Source organism: Piliocolobus tephrosceles, chromosome 10, assembly GCF_002776525.5.
Source record: "Piliocolobus tephrosceles isolate RC106 chromosome 10, ASM277652v3, whole genome shotgun sequence".
In the NCBI taxonomy this organism is placed as follows: Eukaryota; Metazoa; Chordata; class Mammalia; order Primates; family Cercopithecidae; genus Piliocolobus; species Piliocolobus tephrosceles.
Window position 1 is genome coordinate 90,985,364 of NC_045443.1, and position 16,459 is coordinate 91,001,822.

The following is a 16,459-nucleotide window of genomic DNA, read 5'->3' on the forward strand; positions in this document are numbered from 1 at the left end:
AAAAAAAAAAAAAAAAAAAAAAAAAAAAGAATTTCTTCAAATAGGGCATGAGAAAGACACACAGATACCTATGGGATGTAGAAAGCTCCAGGTATGTTTTATATTATTTATTTATTTATTTTTTGAGACAGAATCTTCCTTCATTGCCCAGGCTGGGGTACAGTGGTGTGATCTTGGCTCACTGCAACCTCCACCTCCTGGGTTCAACTGATTCTCCTGTCTCAGCCTCCTGAGTAGCTGGGATTACAGGCGTGTGCCACCACGCCCAGCTAATTTTTGCATTTTTAGTAGAGATGGGGTTTTGCCATGTTGGCCAGGCTGGTCTCAAACTCCTGACCTCAAGTGATCCACTCACCTTGGCCCCCAAAGTGTTGGGATTACAGGCGTGAGCCACTATGCCCAGCCTCTAGGTGTGTTAAATTGGAAGCCCTAGAAACAGGGCTGGAGATGGGGTTTGTGTACAGGTGCTTACTGTTGTAAATTGTTTTTATTTTTTTAGAGACAAGGTCTCCCTCTGTTGCCCAAGATGGGTGCAGTGGCATGATCTTAACTCACTGCAGCCTCAACCTCCTGGGCTCAAGCCATCTTCCTGCCACAGCCTCCTGAATAGCTGAGACTAGAGGCATGCAGCACCACACCTGGGTAATTTTTTATTTTTTTGTAGAGATGGGGCCTCACTATGTTGTCCAGGCTGGTCTTGAACTCCTGGGCTCAAGCCATCCTCCTACCTTGGCCTCCCAAAGTGCTAGGATTATAGGCATATATCAGTGTGTCTGGCTTTATAGGTGCTATCTTGATGAAGAGCTCTTGGGTGAAACCTTTAAGGATGCAAGTGAAGCAGAATAGGGCCGGGGAGAAGCTGGGTAAAGAGGTGACCACAGCCCCAGCCTGAAGCCATTCTTAGATCTGGAGGGTGATTGGTACCTGTGGTATAATACAAAATATATATTAATCTTGGTCCCTGGTTCCCAGCATAGAGCTCCTAACCCCCTTGGAAATTACTCTTTTGCTAATGAGATGATTCTTGTTGGGGAGAGGGGGCCTAGGTAGCTTTAGGATGGGGCCTGGACACAGGAAAAACCAACCAGGTACTGAGAAGGTTAGAACTTCCAGCCTTGCTCTCCCACCTCTGAGAGCTGGAGAGAGGCTAGAGATTGAGTTCAATCACCAATGGCCAATGATTTAATCAATCATGTGTACTTACTGAAACTGCCATAAAAAAATCCCTACATGGTCGGGCGCGGTGGCTCAAGCCTGTAATCCCAGCACTTTGGGAGGCCGAGATGGGCGGATCACGAGGTCAGGAGATCGAGACCATCCTGGCTAACACGGTGAAACCCCGTCTCTACTAAAAACTACAAAAAACTAGCCGGGCGAGGTGGCAGCACCTGTAGTCACAGCTACCCGGGAGGCTGAGGCAGGAGAATGGCGTGAACCCGGGAGGCGGAGCTTGCAGTGAGCTGAGATCCAGCCACAGCACTCCAGCCTGGGTGACAGAGCAAGACTCTGTCTCAAAAAAAAAAAAAAAAAAGAAATCCCTACACAATGGGGCTTGGAGAGCTTCTGAGTTGGTGAACATATCCAGGAGAGTGGCTCATCCCACCTTTCCAGGGACAGAGGCTCCTGCATTCAGACCCTTCCTCAATACCCCTCCATCTGGCTGCTCATGTGTGTCCATCATAATAAAGTGTAATAGTAGGTATGGCATTTTCCTGAGTTCTGTGAGGATTCTAGTGAATTATCAAAGCTGGGTGGGGAAAGTCATGGAACCCTTGAATTTATAGTCCACTGGGCAGAAGTGTGGGTCACCTGGGGACCCCATTTGTGGCTGGTGTCTGAAGTCTTGTGGAGCTGAGCCTTTTAACCTGTGGGATCTGGGTTTCATAAAGGGAACCTGGGCACAACACAACAGCATTTACTAAAAGGTAATGCTACTGAAACACCAGAGATCCAGTCTAGGTCCTGCTGCTTGTTACACAGAATGCCAATCACTGAGACAGTAAGTATTGCCAGGGAAGAAAGCTTTAATGGGGTGTTGCAGCCAAGAAGAATAGGAGATAGAGTCTCAAATGTGTTTGTCTGACTGGCTAAAATTGAGGGTTTTGTATAACAGGAAAAGTGGGAAAACAGGAATTAAGGAGGAGTATGGAAGTAATCATGATGGATGAGGGGTCTGGCGTCTCCGTCTGGATACAGTGATCTGATGAGTTTCAGGTTTTTGTTTTTGCCTGAGTGTCTGTTTTTTGAGGAAGGAATTCAGATGAGATAAATGTAAGTTTTAAATTTTAAAAACAGGAAGGGTTTTTATGTTTCTTTTAAAAACTGTAATATCACTTCTATGGGACAATTGGGCTGGTTTTAATCCCCTTTTTCTATTCATTAATTTTTCAATCATGGGGAATATGGTTGTCTACCTTTTTGGCTACTTAATGCTAAGGGGTGCATTGTGGGATAATGATGGGAAATGAAAACATCACTCCTGAATCTGAAGGGCTCAGGAGCACCTGATTGGCATCCTGCTTGTTGGAACACCATGATTAAAAAAAAAAAAAAAAAAATGCCCAAGTATTAAAGTGAATCCCTTAAGGAATTCAAGAGAACAATCCTAAGCCTATTAAAAAGTATTTCTGATTCATAGCTGGGTGCAGTGGCTCATGCCTGTAATCCTAGCACTCTGGGAGGCCGAGGCAGATGTGGCTCACTTGAGGTCAGGAGTTCAAGACCAGCCCGAGCAAAGTGATGAAACCCTGTCTCTACTAAAAATACAAAAATTAGCTGGACATGGTGGTGCACGCCTATAGTCCTAGCCACTTGGGAGGCTGAAGAATGAGAATTGCTTGAACTTGAGAAGTGGAGGTTGCAGTGAGCTGAGATTGCGCCACTGTACTCCAGCCTGGGTGACAGAGTGAGACTCTGTCTCAAAAAAAAATTACTAAAAATTATTTTTGGTTCATTATATCCTGCATGCAAGAAGGGTTTTGGGGAGAATAATGCCAACCTGAAAAGCACATATTCCGTTTATGATTTCTGATTTAGGGTCTTTGGCTGGGCATTGAATATTAACTTAAGGCCATCTTAGGGTTCACAAGAGCATGCCTTTTTTTTCTGGAGGGATGCCAGAGGAACAGGTTTTATCTGAGTGTGGTGAATCCATGGCTTATCACTGGCTAACTTGGCGGATGAGTGGGTAATCAGCAGCATCTCAAAAGGACTGACCCATGGTGGTTGCTGCTGGTTTGCAGCCTGCTGGGATTTCCAGGTCTTCAGGCCTCAGGTCAGAGCCAGTTTTTGCCAAAAGCCAAATCATGAGGAGATATGTAAAGATGCTGAGGTTTGCCAGAACAAACTAAAAACTCAGATCCTCTGAAATCGGCCCTGGAGGGAGAAATCTGAGTGTGAGGAGAATGTAGGCAAACCATTTCACCCCACTGTTCCCTGGAGATTGTGTGTCCAGTCTGTAAAAGACACATAAATATCTCTAAGGGGTAGAAAGCTCCAGATGTTCTTCAGAGGAGAACAGATCAAGTCCTGGAGATACAGATCCAACTCCCACAGCCACCCTCCCCCCACCCGCCCCTTCAGGAGTGAGTGGGGAGGTACCACTTTCCCTTCAACATTTAGACCAGGTTATGACGTTCAGAGCACAAGAACCCTGCACAGAGGCTGGCTTCTCCCCGCAGGGCTTTACCACATTCGAGATTACGTGGTCTCGCTTGCTCTCCAGGGTTCACCTATCCCATCTCACATGGCAGACATCCACTGTTCTCAAACTCTGTGCCAGGGGACCAAGGCCAGAGAGAGAAAACAAGCCTGAGCGCCTCTGCAGTGGGTCTGGACTGTGGAGTGTTCCAGGGTGCTTAAAAAATACTGATGCCTGGGTCCCACCCCCAGGAATTCTGATTTAATTAATTCAGGGTGCATTCTATGTATCAGTGTTTTGAAAACTCAGCAGGGGTTACTACTGTGCACTTGAGGCTGGGAGCCACTGCTATCCCGCCCACTCTATTCTGGGATATTCTCTGAGGATCCTTCTCTGAATGGCTGACAGGCAGGGTGAACAACCCCCTCAGAGGCACCTCCATTAATCAGATGCATGAACTTGCCTTAGTAGCTATCCAGGAAGGTCTTCAGGAACCCCACTGCATGACCACAAGAGAGAACCAGCCACTGCAGGCGAGGTGAGGACGGCCTGTGCACGTGGAATCATTTTGGGAAGAAGTGGGAAGATCACCAGGTCAGCACAGGGTCGATTGTAGGCCTGTGTCTAGGGCATGTTCCCTGGAAATAAAAAAGCTTCTTGGAGCTGTACTGAGAGCAGCTTTCCACCATGCTAAATTTCTATTAGCATTTTTTTAATGAACTAATTTGCTATTAATGTGTATTCTTTGGTGAAACTGTCTGTTCAAATATTTTGACCATCTTTTAGTTTAATTTTTTTTTTTGAGATGGAGTCTCGCTCTGTCACCCAGGTTGGAGTGCAGTGGCACAATCTTGGCACACTGCAACCTCCATCTCCCAGGTTCAAGTGATTCTCCTGCCTCAGCCTCCCAAGTAGTTGGGATTACAGGCGCCCGCTACCACGCCTGGCTAATTTTGCAATTTTTAGTAGAGACGGACGGGGTTTCACCATGTTAGCCAGGCTGGTCTCGAACTCCTGACCTCAGGTGATTGCCCCCCTCAGCTTCCCAGAGTGCTGGGATTACAGGTGTGAGCCACTGTGCCCAACTACTTCAATTTTTGGAAAATATTTTTTATTGGCTGGGCGTGGTGGCTCACACCTGTAATCCCAGCACTTTGGGAGGCCAAGGTGGGTGGATGTCAGGTCAGGAGTTCGAGACTAGCCTGGCCAACATGGTGAAACCCCATCTCTACTAAAAATGCCAAAATTAGCCAGGCGTGGTGGCGGGTGCCTGTAATCACAGCTACTTGGGAGACTGAGGCAGGAGAATCACTTGAACCTGGGAAGGTGGAGGTTGCAGTTAGCCAAGATTGTGCCACTGCACTCCAGCCTAGGTGACAGAGCAAGACTCCATCTAAAAAAATAAAAAAATAAAAAATAACTTTTTTTTTTTGTAGAGTTGGAGTCTCACCATATTGACCAGGCTGTCCTCAAACTCCTGGGTTCAAGCAATTCTCCCACCTCGACCTCCCAAAGTGCTAGGATTGCAGGTGTGAGCCACCATGTCCAGACCAAAAGTTCTTTATATGTTCTGGATACAAACTGTCAGATATAGAAGCCTCCTTCTGGCTCCAAGCAGTGGTGCTAGAGAGTGTTCATCAAAGCCTGGTATAGGTGCCCTGTGTTTATGAGCATTTGGCCCGGTCTGCCCTCTCTTCTGTGCCAGGCAGCACTGCCAGCTCAGGTACAACCTGCTCACGTCAGATCAAGTCCACAAACATTTACTGAACGTCTATTCCCTGACAGGATCATGCTAGGAACCAGGGAGAATGAAATAAATAGCTGTTGTTTATTAATATTCTTTGTAGAATGTTGACCTTGAGCAAGTTACTTGCTTCTCGATATTTCAGTTTCCTGATCTGTAAAATGTGACTGTGAAAGGACCCACCCTGAAGGGTTGTAGTAAAGTCGAAGTGAGTTAATACATCAAAATACTCAGTAGGATGTCTGGCATATATTACGTACCTAATAAATATTAGCCAATATTGTCATTATTTTAAAAATTCTTATTATTTGTTATAGCCTGAATGTTTGTGTCCCCACCAAATTTGTGTGTGCGTGTGTGTATGTGTGTATGTATGTATGTGTGTATATATATATATACATTTTGAGACACAGTTTCACTCTGTTCCCCAGTCTGGAGTTCAGTGGCATGATCTCAGCCCACTCCAACTTCTGCCTCCCGGGTTCAGGCGATTCTCATGCCTCAGCCTCCTGAGTAGCTGGGATTACAGGCGAGTGCCACCAGGCCTGGCTAATTTTTTGTGTGTTATTAGTAAAGACGGGGTTTCAATAAGTTGGCCAGGCTGGTCTCAAGCTCCCGACCTCAGTTGATCCGCTCGCCTCTGCCTCCCGAAGTACTGAGATTACAGGTGTGAGCCACTGCACCCGGCTTCCAGTGCACTACGATTAAGAGGTGGAACCTTTTGGAGCTTATTAGGTCATGAGGCAGAGCCCTCATCTGTGGGATTAGTGCTCTTAGGAAAGAGGCCTGAGGGAGCTTGTTCATCCCCACTGTCATATGAGTAGGCAGCCAGAAGACACTATCTTTGAAGCAGAGTGCAGCCCTCACCAGCCAATGACTCTGCTGGCACTTTAATCTTGGACTTCCCAGCCTCCAGAACTATGAGGAATACATTTCTGTTGTTTATAAATTGCCCAGTCTAAGGTATTTTTTTATAGCAGCCTGAATGGACTAAGACATTATGACAACTGCTACCATGCTGAGATGGAACTTAGAGGGTAATGGGGAAAACAAGTATAATAGAGTGGTAGGTACTAATATAACTGGAAGCAGAGGTGCCATGGGAATATTCTGGAAGGGCTCCTATACAGGATTGGGGGCTACTGAAGGTTTCCTAAAGAAAACTGTGGCTTAGCTGAGAACAAGAAATGATCAAGACATTTCCAGGCATGGGAGGGACTGTGTATTAGTCCATTTTCATGCTGCTGTTAAAGACATACCCAAGACTGAGTAAATTACAAAGTAAAAGAGGCTTAATGGACTCACATCTCCACGTGCCTGGGGAGGCCTCACAATTATGGCAGAAGGCAAAAGTCATGTCTTATATGACGGCAGGCAAGAGAGAGAATGAGAGTCAAGTAAAAGGGTTTCCCCTCATAAAACCATCATATCTCATGAGACTTACTCACTACCATGAGAAAGTATGGGGGAAACAGCCCCCATGATTCAATTATCTCCCACTGGGTCCCTCCCACAACACATGGAAATTATGGGAGCTACAATTCAAGATGAGATTTGGTTGGGGACACAGTCAAACCATATCAGACTGTGAGGAGGAAGAACATTCCAGGCAGAGGGACTAGCAATGTACAGTCTGCAGGTAAGAGAGGAATGGCTTGGTGGAGAAGTTGTGGGGTGCTGAGAGGAAAGAAGGGACACAGCAGTGAGGTCATCCAGGCCTGTTAAGCCATGATAAGGAGTTTGGACTTGATCTAAAGACGGAGAAGTCACAGATCCTGCCCTTGAGTAGCTTCAAGTTAAACAGGAGAGGTGGACATAAAACAGATCATTTATTAATTATGTCATAGTTTAATATAATGTGAGAAGACAGAGGAGAGACCCCAAACCTTGACTAGGGCAGAGAAGGGGTTCTGGAAAAAGCCAAGATGAAATGCCCAGATCAACACGGATAGGTGTCACAAGGGAACACTTCCTCTTCCCAAGCATACCGTCTTGCCCCTCTTACCAGAGTCTTTTGGTATAACATCATCTTCCACCAAGTCAGAAACCTTAATGTGATCCCCCATGCTACTTTCTCCCTCATCCCTCCCTCACATTCGACCAATGGCCGAGTCCCACTGAGTTGTTGCCTCTAACTCTGTCACTCCCAATTTCCCTAGGCAAGGGCTTTAGCATCTGTTCAAGGGATACTTTCAGCAACCGGGTCTATCTATCTGAATTTGCCCTGATCAAATTCCCTTTCCACACTGCGACTGCCAGAGTGTCTTCCAGCACTTTCAACATGTCAATCCAGTCATGTTTCTCTCTTGGGCAAAACTATTTAGTTCCACAACATCTTGCTGGATCTGAATTTCTATGCATCCATAGATCTATCCAGAGCTAAGAATGAATGTGTGTAAAATATCTTTACCTCCTTTGGGGAACTGTAAAAGACCCTTTTTAATTCTATTTTTAGTATTAAAGATATGTCAATATCTTTTCCTATGTGTAATTTCACTAAACTTGAACTGTTCTTTCTTGAACAACCTGAATTAAGGTTGGAAGGTCTGTCTAGACCTTTCAGTGGTAGGGATTAAAAAATATAAATATATAAATATAAATTCTTAACTTCCTTATTTGTTTTCCCAGGGTGAGCACCATATAAATGCTAAATTATTGGTTAGTGGGAAGAAAGGTTATTCCATCATGGAGTCCTCCATACACATGGACCTCTTAGCCTGAATAATGTAAGATTTCAGCATTTCCCCCCTTCTTTGTTCTTCTCTAAGGTGGTTCTTTTCTACTTTTGCTTTTGCTTTTAAGAGTCAGGTTTATTAGGGACTAATTTTAACAAAATTTACCCCTGTACTATACATAATTCAGTAAGTATTGTTGATTACCTGCAGTCATGTAACTGCCTTGTCAAGATACAGAATACGTCCATCAACTCCAGAAATCCTCTCATGCATCTTTGCAGTTGATCTCCTCACCCACCCCCACTTCCTGGCAATAGCTGATCTGTTTTCCAAAATGTAATATTAATAGAATCAAATAAAATATAGCCTTTTGTTTCTGGTTGCTAATAGTATATCAGTTTTGAGAATAATTCATATTGTTGCATGAATCAGTATTTTTTTTTTTCTCATTGCTGACTATTATTCCATGGTCTGAATGTAGTGGAATTTGTTTATCCATTTCCCTGTCGGTGGACATTTGGGCTGTTTCCAGTCTTTAGCTATTATGAATAAAATTGTAATTATAATGTGAATACAGGTCTTTGTGTAGACATATGAATTCATTTCTCTTGCATAAATCCCTGAGAGTGGTATTGCTGGATCATAAAGTAAATGTGTATTTAATTTTATAAAAACTGCCAAACTGTTTTAAAGTGGTTTTATCATTTTTCATTCCCACCATCGATGTAAGAGAGTTTCAGTTGCTCCATACGCTTGTCAAATGTTTGATAATGTCTCTCCTTGTAATTTTAGACATTCTAGTGGGTATGCAATGGTACTTTGTCATATCTTAATTTACATTCCCCAAAATTCAAATTAGCATCTTTTAATGAACAAATTTCCATTAATATGTATATTTGTTGGTGAAAGTGTCTGTTCAAATATTTTGATCATTTTTTAGTTCGATTCAAAAAATATTTTTATTTTTGAGCTGTCAAAGTTCTTTATATATTCTGGATACAAGTTATAGACATAAAATTTTATAAAATTTTTCTGTCTGTGGCTTTAAATTTTTTTCTTAATATTATCTTTTTGCCCAGGCATGGTAATCCCAGCACTTTGGGAGGTTGAGGTGGGTGGATCACTTGAAGTCAGGAGTTTGAGAACAGCCTGGCCAACTTGGCGAAACCCTTTCTCTACTAAAAATACAAAAATTAGCTGGGTATGGTGGCACATGCCTGTAATCTCAGCTACTCTGGAGGCTGAGGCAGGAGAATTGCTTGAACTTGGGAGCTGGAGTTTGCAGTGAGTGGATATCATGACATTGCATTCCAGCTTGGTCAACAAAGTAAGACCCTGTCTTTGAAAAAAAAAAGAAAGAAAGAAAGAAAAGAAAAGAAAGAAGTTTATTTTTTTATAGCAGCTTTATTGAGCTACATTCATATGCCATCTTTTGAAGAGCAGAACATTTTAATTTTGATAAGGTCCAAAGTATCAAATTTTTCTTATATGGTTTGAGATGTTTGTGTCCTTTCTGAGAAAGCTTTGCCTAATTCAAGATCATATAATTTCATCCTATGTTTTCTCAGAAGTTTTATAATTTTGACTTACATGTAGGTCTGTAATCCATTTCAAGTTAATTTTTGTATATAGTATGAAGTAATGGTCAATGTTCATTTGTTTTGATGTGTGAATGTCCAATTGTTATAGTACCATTTGTTGAAGAGCTATCCTTTCTCCATTGAATTACCTTGGCACTTTTGTTGAAAATCAATTGACTCTGTATTTGTGGTCTATTTCTGGACTCCCTTGTCTGTTCCTTTGGTCTATATGTCTATTCTTACACCAGTATTGCACTGTCTTGATTCCTGTAGCTTTAGAATAAATCTTAAAATCAAATAACATGACTCTTCCAACTTTGTTATTTTTTTTCAGAATAATCTTTAGGTCCTTTGCATTTTTATATAAGTTGTTAATTTTTACCCCCCAAAAAGGCTGTTGAGGTTTTGTTTAGGTTATGTTGAATCTACAGGCTAATTTGGGGAGAACTGACATTTTAGCAATATTGACTATTCCAAGCCATGAGCATACTCTGTCTCTTTATTTGTTCTACCATAGTTTCTCTCAGTATTTAAAAACATTATTTCAATGTAGAGGTCTTACATCACTAAGTATTTCATGTTTTAAAAATTATTATAAATTGTATTTTTAACATTTTACATTTCCAATTGTTTCTTGCTAGTAAACAGAAAAACTATTTTTTATATTGACTTCGTATATTGAATCCTAACTAAATTTACATATTTTATTTTTCTAGCACTGGCTAGAACCTTAGGGGGAAGCATTTGATTTTTTACCATTAAAAATGATGCTAACTGTAGGTTGTTTATAAATAAGATTTATCATATTGAGGAAATTTCTTTCTATTCCCAGTTTGCTGAAATTTTTTATGATGAATGTATGTTGAATTTTATAAACACTTTTTTTTTGCATGTATTGAGATAATTATATAATTGTACTATTTTAGTCCATTGAGATCAAGAGTTTTACTGATTGGCTTTGAATGTTGAACTAAACTTGCCTTCCTAGAATATGCCCAAGTATGTCCTTTTTAAATATTTCTGGATTCAGTTTGCTAATCTTTTGTGACTATGTTCATGAGAGATATTGGTCGCTAGCATCATGATGACAGAATCAAATTCACACATAATAATATTAACCTTAAATGTAAATTGGCTAAATGTCCCAATTAAAAGATATAGAATGGCAAGCTGGATAAAGAGTCAAGACCCATCAGTGTGCTATATTCAAGAGACCCATCTCATGTGCAAAGACACACTTAGGCTCAAAATAAAGGAATGGAGGAAAATTTACCAAGCAAATGGAAAGCAGAAAAAGCAGGGGTTGCAATCCTAGTTTCTGACAAAACAGACTTTAAACCAACAAAGATCAAAAAAGACAAAGAAGGGCATTATATAATGGTAAAGTGCTCAATTCAATAAGAAGAACTAACCATCCTAAATATACATACACCCAATCCAGGAGCAACCAGATTCATAAAACAAGTTCTTAGAGACCTACAAAGAGACTTAGACTCCCACACAATAATAGTGGGAGACTTTAACACCCCACTGTCAATATTAAACATCAAGATGGAAAATTTAAAAAGATATTCAGGACTTGAATTTAGCTCTGTACCAAGTGGACCTGATAGATATCTACAGAACTCTCCACCCAAAAAAACAACAAATATATATTCTTCTCAGTGCCATATGGTGCTTACTCTAAAACTGATCACATAATTGGAAGTAAAACACTTCTCAACAAATGCAAAAGAACTGAAATAATAACAAACAGTCTCTCAGACCACAGTGCAATCAAATGAGAACTCAAGATTAAGAATCCCATTCAAAACTACACAACTATATGGAAATTGAACAACCTGCTCCTGAATGACTCCCGGATAAATAGTGAAATTAAGGCAGAAATCAAGAAGTTATTTGAAACCAATGTGAACAAAGAGTGAACATACACCTCAGAATCTCTGGGATGCAGCTAAAGCAGTGTTAAGAGGGAAATTCATAGCACTAAATGCCTACGGATCTGCAATTGACATCCTAACATCACAACTAAAAGAACTAGAGAACTAAGAGCAAAGAAAGTCAAAAGCTAGCAGAAGACAAGAAATAACCAAGATTGGAGCAGAACTGAAGGAGACAGAGACACAACAAACCCTTCAATAACTCAACAAATCCAGGAGCTGCATTTTTGAAAAAATTAATAAAATAGATAGACTGCCAGCTAGACTAATAAAGAAGAAAAGAGAGAGGAGTCAATTAGACACAATAAAAAATGATAAAGGGGATATTACCACTGACCTCACAGAAATACAAACAACCATCAGAGAATACTATAAACACCTCTATGCAAATAAACTAGAAAATCTAGAAGAAATAGATAAATTCCTGGACACATACACCCTCCCAAGACTAACCAGGAAGAAGTTGAATACATGAATAGACTAACAAGTTCTGAAATTGAGGCAGTAATAAATAACCTACCAACCAAAAAAAGCCCAGGACCAGATGGATTTACAGCTGATTTCTACCAGATGTACAAAGAGGAGCTGGTAGCATTTCTTCTGAAACTATTCCAAACAATTGAAAAGGAGGGACTAATCCTTAACTCATTTTATGAGGCCAGCATCATTCTGATACCAAAACCTGGCAGAGATACAACAAATAAAGAAAACTTCAGGCCAATATCCCTGATGAACACTGATGCAAAAATCCTCAATAAAATACTGGCAAACCAAATCCAGCAGCATATCAAAAAGCTTATCCACCACGATCAAGTTAGCTTCATCCCAGGATGCAAGGCTGGTTCAACATATGCAAATCAATAAACATAATTCATCACATAAACAGCACTAAAGGCAAAAACCACATGATTATCTCAATAGACACAGAAAAGGCTTTTGATAAAATTCAACATCCTTCATGTTAAAAATTCTCAATAAACTAGGTATTGATGGAACATACCTCAAAATAATAAGGGCCATTTATGACACACTCACAGCCAATATCATACTGAATGTACAAAAGCTGGAAGCATTCCTCTTGAAAACCTGCACAATACAAAGATGCTCTCTCTCACCATTCCTATTCAACATAGCATCAGAAGTTCTGGCCAAGGCAGTCAAGCAAGAGAAAGAAATAAAAGGTATTCGAATTGAAAGAGAGGAAGTCAAACTATCTCTTTTGGCAGATCACATGATCCTGTATCTAGAAAACCCCATCACCTCAGCTGCAAAGCTTCTTAAGGTAATAAGCAACTTCAGCAGTCTCAGGATACAAAATTAATGTGCAAAAATCACTAGCATTCCTAGACACAAAAAATAGACAAGCAGAGAGCCAAATCATGAATGAACTCCCATTCATGACTGCTACAAAGAGAATCAAATACCTAAGAATACAGCTAACAAGCAAAGTGAAGGACCTCTTCAAGGAGAACTACAAACCACTGCTTGAGGAAATCAGAGAGGACACAAACAAAGGCAAAAACACTTCATACTCATGGATAGGAAGAATCAATATCATGAAAACGGCCATAATGCCCAAAGCAATTTATAGATTCAATGCTATTCCCATTAAACTGCCATTGACATTCTTCACAGAGTTAGAAAAAACTACTTTAAAATTCATATGGAACCAAAAAAAGAGCCCCTGTAGCCAAGACAATCCTAAGCAAAAAGAGCAAAGCTGGAAGCATAATGCTACCCAACTTCAAACTATACTACAAGGCTACAGTAACCAAAACAGCATGGTACTGGTGCAAAAACAGACACATAGACTAATGGAATGGAATAGAGAACTCAGAAATAAGACTGCACATCTACAAGCACCTGATCTTCTCCAAACCTGACAAAAACAAGCAATGGGGGAAAGGACTCCCTACTTAATAAATGATGCTGGGAGAACTGGCTAGCCATATGCAGAAAATGGAAACTGAACCCCTTCCTTACACCTTATACAAAATTAACTCAAGATGAATTAAAGACTTAAATGTAAAACTCAAAACTATAAGAACTCTAGAAGAAAATCTAGACAATACCATTCAGGACACAAGCATGGGCAAAGATTTTATGACAAAAATATCAAAAGCAATTACAACAAAAGCAAAAAATGACAAACAGGATCTAATTAAACTAAAGAGTTTCTGCACAGCAAAAGAAACTATCATCAGAGTGAAGAGAAAACCTACAGAATGGGAGAAAATTTTTGCAATCCATCCATCTGACAAAGTCCTAATATCCAGAATCTACAAGGAACTTAAACAAATTTACAAGAAAAAGAAACCAAACAACTCCATTAAAAAGTGAGGAAAAGACATGAACAGATGCTTCTCAAAAGAAGACATTTATGCAGCCAACAAACATATGGAACAAAACTTAACATCACTGAATCATTAGAGAAATGCAAATCAAAACCACAATGAGATACCATATCATGCCAGTCAGAATGGTGATTATTAAAAAGTCAAGAAACAACAGATGTTGGTGAGGCTGTGGAGAAATAGGAACGCTTTTACACTGTTGGTGGGAATGTAAATTAGTTCAACCATTGTCGAAGACAGTATGGCAATTCCTCAGAGACATAGAACCAGAAATACCATTTGATCCAGCAATCCCATTACTGGGTCCCAAAGGAATATAAATCATTCTATTATAAAGATATATGCATGCATATGTTCACTGCAGCATTATTCACAATAGCAAAGACATGGAACCAACCCAAATGCCCATCAATCACAGACTGGATAAACAAAATGTGGTAGATATACACCATGGAATACTATGCAGCCATAGACAGGAAAGAGATCATGACTTTTGCAGGGACATGGATGGAGCTGGAAACCACTATCCTCAGCAAACTAACGCAGGAACAGAAAATCAAGCACCACATGTTCTCACTTATAAGTGGGAGGTGAACAATGAGACCACATGAACACAGGGAGGGGAAAAATACATACTGGGGCCTGTAGGGTTGCTGGGGGTGGTGGGAGTGAGAGAATCAGGAAAAGTAGCTAATGCATGCGGGGCTTAATATCTAGGTGATGGGTTGATAGGTGCAGCAAGCCACCACGGCACACATTTACCTATGTAACAAACCTGCACGTCCTGCACATGTACCCCAGAACTTAAAATTAAAAAAAAAAAATTAAAAATGAGAGATGTTGGCCTATACTTTTCTCTTTTGTCTTGCGTGTCTTTGGTATAACAGACTACATAATGTTGGTCTCCTAATACAAGTTGTTAAATGTTCTCACATCTCTGATTTATTTTTTTTTAAAGTTTATGTAGGGTGGATATTATTTTTCCATTAAATGTTTGATAAATAATTCATCAATGAAGGCTTCTGAACCTGGAGAGTTTATTTCGTTAATATAAATAGAGCTATAAAGTTATCCACTTTTTAATTGTTTGTTTATTTATTTATTTTTATTCTGAAGGTACATCAGCAATCTACTTCTTCTTGAATAAGCTTTGTTAGTTTGTGTTTTATTTTGTGATGGTCTCTGTGTGGGATGTTGGCATATAACTATCTTCTGACTTCCCAGTTGCTACAGTGATCATCTATGTATTTATTCATATCATCTTATGCTATCATTTTTGTCCATTCAATGGCTGGAATCAATAGATCACAGTACAATCTGTTGTCAGTGAAGATGTGGCAGGGGGAACTTTGTGGTTGTGGCAAAGTAGAAGGCATTGTAGACCTTGGGCTAAAAATATAAGAAAGACAAGGATTTGCCTGATGGCTTTGTCAGGCCAATTCGCCTCTTTTAATTAGTATGGATTTTAAAAATGGGAGAAAATTTAGAAAAGAGTAACTGGCTCAGAGAAACTTGTAATAAAAAAAATACTCCTTCCCTGCAAGCATTGGAAAAGCCAGAGAAAAGCCAGATACATTGGCAGGACTTACCAGCATGATGCTTTCTCTCTCTCTTATTTATTTATTTATTTTTTGGCATTTTATAAGAAACAAGACTTGACTTTAGTATTTATTTTAGAATTGTTGCCACATACTGAAATGTAACAGATTTTTTGATTGGGAGTTTTTGATAACAAAACAGAAAAAAAAAACAATTTTCCTCAATTCTTTATCCCTGTCCTATGTTTAAATATTGTAAATCACATTTGAGAATACCATAGTTACATTTGTTGGAATAGTACTCAGTGATTTGAATCACCTATTTTATTTTATTTATTTATTTTTTTGAGACGGAGTCTCGCTCTGTCGCGCAGGCTGGAGTGCAGTGGCTGGATCTCAGCCCACTGCAAGCTCTGCCCCCCGGGTTTACGCCATTCTCCTGCCTCAGCCTCCCAAGTAGCTGGGACTACAGGCGCCCGCCACCTCGCCTGACTAGTTTTTTATATTTTTTAGTAGAGACGGGGTTTCACCGTATTAGCCAGGATGGTCTCGATCTCCTGACCTCGTGATCTGCCCGTCTCGGCCTCCCAAAGTGCTGGGATTACAGGCTTGAGCCACCGCGCCCGGCCTGAATCACCTATTTTAAAAGCAACTTACTTGCCAAGCTACTTTTTCACTTAAAATGTTACTTTCATTTATACTAAACCCTATACTGTTTTCTTAAGGACAATTTGTTTACAAGTACAGAATAACCTACTTAATGTACTTTGGTTTAATTTACTTACATTTGAGGTATTTTCTTCTACCATCATCAAAGTGTTGCTACAAGAATAAAATCAGGCATATGCTATAATATGTTGGTGAAGAGAGATTAAAACCATAAGTAAAGGCAAAGTGATAAAGGCAAACTGATATTCTATTACATTCCTTTATGGTGGGACAGAATCATTATGATTGTAAATTTAATGCAATAGGATAGCAGAAAAGG

The 16,459-nt window shown here is 40.2% G+C and overlaps 1 long non-coding RNA gene across 1 annotated transcript in view; it reads right to left on the reverse strand.

Moving 5' to 3' along the window:
- Positions 1-79: 79 nt before the first annotated feature.
- Positions 80-16,459, reverse strand: part of LOC111551354 — a 23,717-nt gene continuing 7,337 nt past the window's right edge. The window contains exons 4-6 of the long non-coding RNA XR_002734341.1: positions 6,528-6,537; positions 2,999-3,269; positions 80-924 (exon numbers count right to left, since the gene is read on the reverse strand). This is a non-coding gene — a long non-coding RNA (uncharacterized LOC111551354). The remainder of the gene's footprint in view (positions 925-2,998; positions 3,270-6,527; positions 6,538-16,459) is intronic.